At 54.1% G+C, this 6,260-nt stretch overlaps 1 protein-coding gene across 8 annotated transcripts in view; it reads right to left on the bottom strand.

Moving 5' to 3' along the window:
- Positions 1-6,260, bottom strand: part of SP6 (Sp6 transcription factor) — a 76,610-nt gene that overhangs the window by 70,123 nt on the left and 227 nt on the right. Inside the window, exon 1 of one of the 8 annotated variants that reach the window (XM_064582883.1) lies at positions 5,333-6,245. The exons of the other annotated variants lie outside the window; for them this stretch is intronic. The gene's annotated coding sequence lies outside the window, so the exon portion shown is untranslated. Of the gene's footprint in view, positions 1-5,332; positions 6,246-6,260 lie in introns of those variants that run through there. 8 annotated transcript variants of the gene reach the window in all.

Here is a 6,260-nt window from a genome sequence, read left to right as displayed (position 1 = left end):
CCTTACGAGCGAGAGAGTTCCCCTGCTCAACTCCTCTGCCCCGGGAGGAAGGCTTTGGCCTCAGAACCTTTTAGCAACAACTCTCGGGGAGAGAGAGCCAGAGGGCCCTTGGCTTCATCACTCCCCGGAGGCTAGAGAGTCTGGAGAAAAGGCAGTTCCCTAAGGCCAAGATCCGTTCCCAGGGTGGAGGGCTGGGAGCCCAGCTTTCCCCGGGCGAGGACCCTGACCACGGATTGTGTTTTTCTTCCGTCCCCCACCCCAGACAGGCCAGCCCAAGTGCGGCACCTCTGAAATTTTGGTGGGGCTCTCGGGGGTGGGGGGGGTGGGCAGAGCTCTGAGGAGGATGTGGGTGCACGTGTTTAAACCTGGCGGGGCCAGAAGAGCATCTGGGCTGAAGGGAGAGGTGAGTGACAGAACAGTATGTGCTTTCTCCTTTTAACAACATGCCTCTTCACCTCCAAGGGACACAGCGAGGGTCGCTGCGCCGTGCAGGAGTGGGCAGGCTTGGTTTTGAGCTCTCCGCTCCCTCACTCGGGTCCTCTGCCACTGGCGGCCTGCCTTGGCGAGCAAGCAGCTTTTCCTCAGAGCCAGTCCACCCTCACATCTAAAGACATAAAAAGGTTATGATCTCAGATAGATCACAGGTTCTCTGCCCCTGATCACTACACATAAGCCCTTTGGGGGAAACCAGACCTACAGCTGCATCTGCCCCGGCACAGAAGTCTCTCAGCCAACTTCCATCAGTCCTCTATCTCATCGCTGCCCGGGCAGGGGGGAGACGTGAGGAGTGTCTCTCCCTCCCTCACATGTGGGCTACATGACTAGAAAAGTGTCTTTGCTGTGTCCTGAACTGGGATTGATGGAGAGAAGGGGAACATGAGCACATTGCCCACTTTTTGCCACATTTCCCCCCTTAGCTTTGCTCTTCGGCGCAAAGAACGATCCTCTCCTGAGAGCTGATTCCAGTCATGTGCTTTTATGCTTCATGTGCGGAAACTGACCCAACTCCCGGGCAACCTTTGGTGATGAGGGGGCCAGCCCCCAGCGAGCAGAACTGCCTACTGGCACTCGGATTTCCCTTCTCCAGTGAGATACTCAGGTTCCAAGTTAGGCCTGACTACCTCTGCCTCCCATGGGGTGCCTAAGTCAGACAGGCAGTGGGAGAGTGCTGCCTGGTGCGGGTGATGGCATGAGCAAAGAAGGGAGACTGGTGGTAAGGGAGCCCTCCTCTGCCTTAATCCAGCCCTGGTTTACTGGAGAGTCGTGGTGGCGGGGGGGGAGGGGGGGGTGCAGGGAGCTGTTGATGGTGTCGTGCGGCCCCAGCTCACCCCAGGTCAGAGGCGTCTCCGGGACACCTGCTAGGCCCCGACTGAAGATCTGGAAGCAGGCCACCCCCAGCAGCTCAAGAGTGGGGGCCATCCTGCCCAAGTTCCCTCCTCTGCCCTGCCCCCTCCTCAGGGTCGTCTGCCCCAAGGTCACCCCTCACCGCACCCTCCTGTCTGCTCAGTGATGCTCAACACTGCGGCTCTTTGACCCCAGATACTGGGATTACAAGCCTGGAAGGAAAGGGGGCGGGGTTCCTCCTTTCTGAGATCCTCCCTCCTGAAGGCAATTCCAGGCAAAATACCTTTAAAAAACAAACAAACAAACAAACAAGGCAGCAAATAGAGCTCAGACTTCCTTTAAACTCCTCAGTCCATCTTCACAATCACCTTCTGAGGGCCCTTTGAGGCCCCACACTTGAGTCTGACCAAGACCCACCCGCAGCCTCTCAGGTCCCTGGACCCCATCAGGGGCTTGTGGCTGACGGAACGTGGCTGAGGTCTACATGGTGGTGGATTCCAGGGACCCTCACCCGGGGACTCACTGCCTTGGGAGACCTCTTGTGACCTGACCAAGGTCTTTGGGGCTAGGATAAAGTCACTAAAGGAACTGCAGTCATGTTGGGACAGGTGGCAGCTGGGTTTCCAAGAGGAAGAGGGCGAGGAAGGGACAGGAAGTGAGCCTGGGAAGATGGATTACAGAACAGGGGTGGCTGAAAAGAAAGCAAACCACGGTGGCATAGGGCAGAGAATCGGGGCTTGAGGAGGAGAGTCAAACACTGGCTCATCATAGGCCTGGGTGAGAGGAAATGAGAATTGACCAGGGGTCAGGCCAAAAGCCAGGACTGACCAGGATTTCTCAAAGGAAACTAAGAAGCCGCCAGGTCATATTCCTTGGGTTCTGCCTGGGAACCCCCCATCAGGCCCCCTCCCTCTGCCTGTGGCCCCAATTACCAAGGCAGCCAGGGCTGAGACTGAGACTGATGCCCTAATACCCCTCTCAGCCTTGGAAAGCCTAACATCCCTCCAGCCCACGGAAACACTCAGCCCGGCCCCCACCAGGCCCCGAGGCCCACTCACCAAGCCTGGCACCCAGGTACAGAGAAGCTTAACGAAGGCAGTTTATGCATAAACATTACAGAAGAGCGTTTCCTGGCCGGGATTTTGAGAAGGAGCCGGAGACAGTAAGGGATGTGGTCCCTCCCAGAAAGGCACTTCTAACGAGGGCTGGGGCAAAAAATGAAAGGATGCATTTGGGAAGAGATCTGTGGGCCCACACAAGGGTCGTGAGAGGGGCTAACCCCACAACCACAGGCAGGCCCCTCGGGGAAGGGTCAGCCTCCTCCAGATCCCACTACAAGCCTCTGAGGACCCAGCTCCCATCTGGGCCCCCCAACAACCATAGTACTCAGGGCTCAGGTAGCTGCTGGCAGAGCACCAGGTACCCCCCCTTCTGTGAGTCCTGAGTGCACCCCAAAGCTGGGCTCAGGAGTGCCTGAGCTTCGGGCCCCTAGCACACCTCTCTGGCCTGCCTGCCGCTGGCCTCCTCGAAGGCTGCATTTCACTGGCATCATTACCACCTTCCTGGGCCTCTCCCCTCCCCCGCCCATCCTCCTTAATCCTCCCAGGCCCTCTTCTTGGACATTCTCATCCTCCCCCATGGCTTCAGGTGCCACCTCGGGGGCTCATGATGCCCAGCCCAGTCTCATCAGCCTAGACCTCTCCCCTAAGCTCCAGACCTGATGATCAAACCTGGCCAAACATGCATGTCCCATAAACCCTCACACTCAACAGGTCTGATCGGCTTCCTCTTTCCCCCAAACCTCCTCCTCCAACATGCCCCCACTTCAACAGCACCACCCGTGATGTCTCAGCTTATCCCGGTGAGTGGATTTGCCTCCGGCCCCATCCCAGACTCCGGCACCAGGCTCCCGGCTCCCAGCTTCTGCCGTGTCTCTCGACGTCTCCCTGCCCCTGCCTCACCCTCCCTAGCCCACCAGCCACTCTGTCACCAGAGCCAGGTCCCCAGTCACTAAGATCCAAGTGAAATACAAATTAGACGAAAAGGTGACTTAAGAACATAAAGGCAAAAACATGGGAAGAAGACAGGCAAGGCCCAGTGCCCAACCTCACACACAGCCCTTTTGTTTCATAATGAGAAACCAGGGTACCTCTTCTGCACGATGAAGCATTACCACACATTTTCTATTCACTTAAGACTCTCTGGAGAAAAGATTAATAATTTTACAAAGTCAGGGAAGGGAGGAGGGTGGCAAAGTGTTTAGGAAAAAGCAGTAACAATAAAATATTCCTTTCTCCCACGCAGACAAAACCCCTGGGGGGCTTCAGAGATAGCAGCAAGGCCGGCCCCTCTCTCGTTTGCGCTGTGGGGCTGCTTTGTGATCCAGACACCAAATCCCACTAGGCAGAAAAGCACAACACAAGCCTACTTATTATTTTCAAGGCAGAAGGGAAAAATCTAAAAAGGCAACAAATTGCAAACTTCCTTGCTAATCGCAGAGGATGGGAGAGGCTGTCGGAATCTAGTACTTTTTCTCTCCATCTGGTCTTAAAAAAACAGAAATTAGATACTCTGGTTCAACAATAGCAAGAAGGATTAAAAAAAAAAAAAAAAAAAAAAACCCAACCAGAATCATTGTCTAAAAGCCTGGCCCTTTCCACCTGTCCGATCATCAGCCCTATTAGGCTGGCCTGCTGCCCACCTCGCCATCTTGCTCTAGGAGAACGAAGCTGTTTGTTCCACATTTCCCTAACACACCGCGCCTTTACCCACATTGTTCCCTCTTCTGGGCATGCCCGTTCCATTGTCCATCTGGCAAACACTCAATAAGACAAATCAAATGTCTCCTCCCTTTCCGAAGGCTATCTGACCGTCTGACCCCTGGAGACCACTTTTTCATTTCTGCTCCCCTTTTCCTAATAGAAGTATCTGTTAAAGTACCTGTAGGGCGCCTAGGTGGCTCAGTTGGTTAAACGACTGCCTTCGGCTCAGGTCATGATCCCGGGGTCCTGGGATCGAGTCCCACATTGGGCTCCCTGCTCTGCGGGGAGCCTGCTTCTCCCTCTCCCACTCCCCCTTCTTGTGTTCCCTCTCCCGCTGTGTCTCTCTGTCAAATAAATAAATAAAATCTTTTAAAAAAATAAAAATAAAAATAAAGTATCTGTAACCCTTCAGCCTTCAGACTTGCTTCCCCTGTAGACTACAAACCCCTTGTGGGCAGGAAGCATGTCACCTTCTTCATCTTAGTATTCTCAGACCTAGCTCAGTGCCTGGTAAAAAAAGAAGTCTTTAACAAGGGCGCCTGGGTGGCTCAGTCAGTTAAGCATCTGCCTTCAGCTCAGGTCATGATCCCAGGGATGGAGCCCCACGTCGGGCTCTCTGCTCAGTGCGGAGCCTGCTTCTCCCTCTGCCTGCCGCTGTTTGTGCTCTCTGACAAATAAATAGATAAAATCTTTTTTAAAAAAGTCTTTAACAAATGTCTACGGAATGAATAAAGATCTAACTGATCTCTTGGCTTTTAAGCAAACTATTCAAATGATCCTAGTTTTGGTGCCCTAGCGTCCCAGGTCCAGGGTAGCATAGCCCAGGAGTGCTAAGAGTGTGGCCCCATGAACAAATCATCTGTGTTGAAGGGCACTAATTACGCTTACACAGGTCCAAGTGCAGGGGCTTGGGAGGAGCCGAGAACAGCAATGTTCACATGTGAAAAGACAACCTCAACAAGACAGTAAGTCCAGTCAACTCTCTCAGTCATGTTGATGGAGGAAAACGATGCAGCAAAAAAATTCCAACCAGTGGAGAATCCATAGATCAACATCATTAAGCCTTGAGACATGTATTATTTCATTGCAGCAAATTGGTCTTCCAGATTCCATTTGGCTCAAGCTACATCCATATAATAAAAGATGATAGGTATCTAATGCAGGGCTTTATGAAGCTTAACACCTGGTAATGCAGAGACCTGGGTAGGACAGGAAGTTCCCCTTACCTGGCACAGTCCTGGGGTGCCTGCCTAGATGGCTCTTGCAGCTCCCCTTCCTGATGTTGGTGGAAACCAGGACTACAGAGAGGACTTGACCCAAGGCTGCCCCAGCCAGGCCAAAGCCGGAATGGGCACTGGTAGGTTTTCCACGTCTCAGCCCTTTGTCCACAGCCTGCAAGCGGCTTTGCACAGCCACCTGCTCCCCTGTGCCCTCAGCTATGGCTGGCATTACCTAGGAACCAGACTCCAGCTAACTAGGAAGATCAAAATGTGAAGAAGGTGGAAACCCGGCTAAGATGAGGGAGGCCCGGGAGAGGTGGGGCAGTGGCAACCTTTCCATCTACCAGAACACTGGCTAGTGTGAACTCCGCTGCACCAGGAAAGGAGAAACCATGGGCAAAGGGAGCAGCATGCTCTGACCCGGGGGTTAAAGAAATGAGGCAGAGAGGAGTTCAGAGCTGCACAAGGAAGATGGCTCTGGTCTGGGATGGCTTGATCCCAAATTTCCCTTTCCCCTTTCCATTCAGCAGGCTTCATTCCCACCCCACAGTCTCTTCCTGGTCCCGCTGCATCTCCCCCCACTCCCCCAACTCCAGAGAACCCCCGCCCATACACTCACGCACAATACACAGCACCTATCCTGTGTGATCCACAACTCACTTCAACCTCTCCCACTCTCCAGCCCCAATTTCGTCCCCCAAACGGACTGCCCCTCCTTCTGTGTCTCCCCATCACCTTGCCTCAGAGTCTGGCCCCTAATTCCGTTTTCCATTTGTCCTTTCCCAGCCCACAGGCTTCCCCCCTAGGGGGTACTTCCTGCACTAGGCTCGCCTCCAGGCACCTGCTAGGGGCCAGCCACTTAACATTGACCACTCCCCTCAAGCCCCCAGCGACTCATTCCCCGCCCCCCGCCTGGGCGGCTGCAGTCCCTATA

This window comes from Mirounga angustirostris, unplaced genomic scaffold (assembly GCF_029215605.1).
Source record: "Mirounga angustirostris isolate CCGP_5_RB_7025 unplaced genomic scaffold, mMirAng1.0.hap1 SCAF_17, whole genome shotgun sequence".
Classification (NCBI taxonomy): domain Eukaryota; kingdom Metazoa; phylum Chordata; class Mammalia; order Carnivora; family Phocidae; genus Mirounga; species Mirounga angustirostris.
The sequence above is the reverse complement of the archived record's forward strand: the minus strand, read 5'-3'. Positions and strand labels throughout refer to the sequence as shown.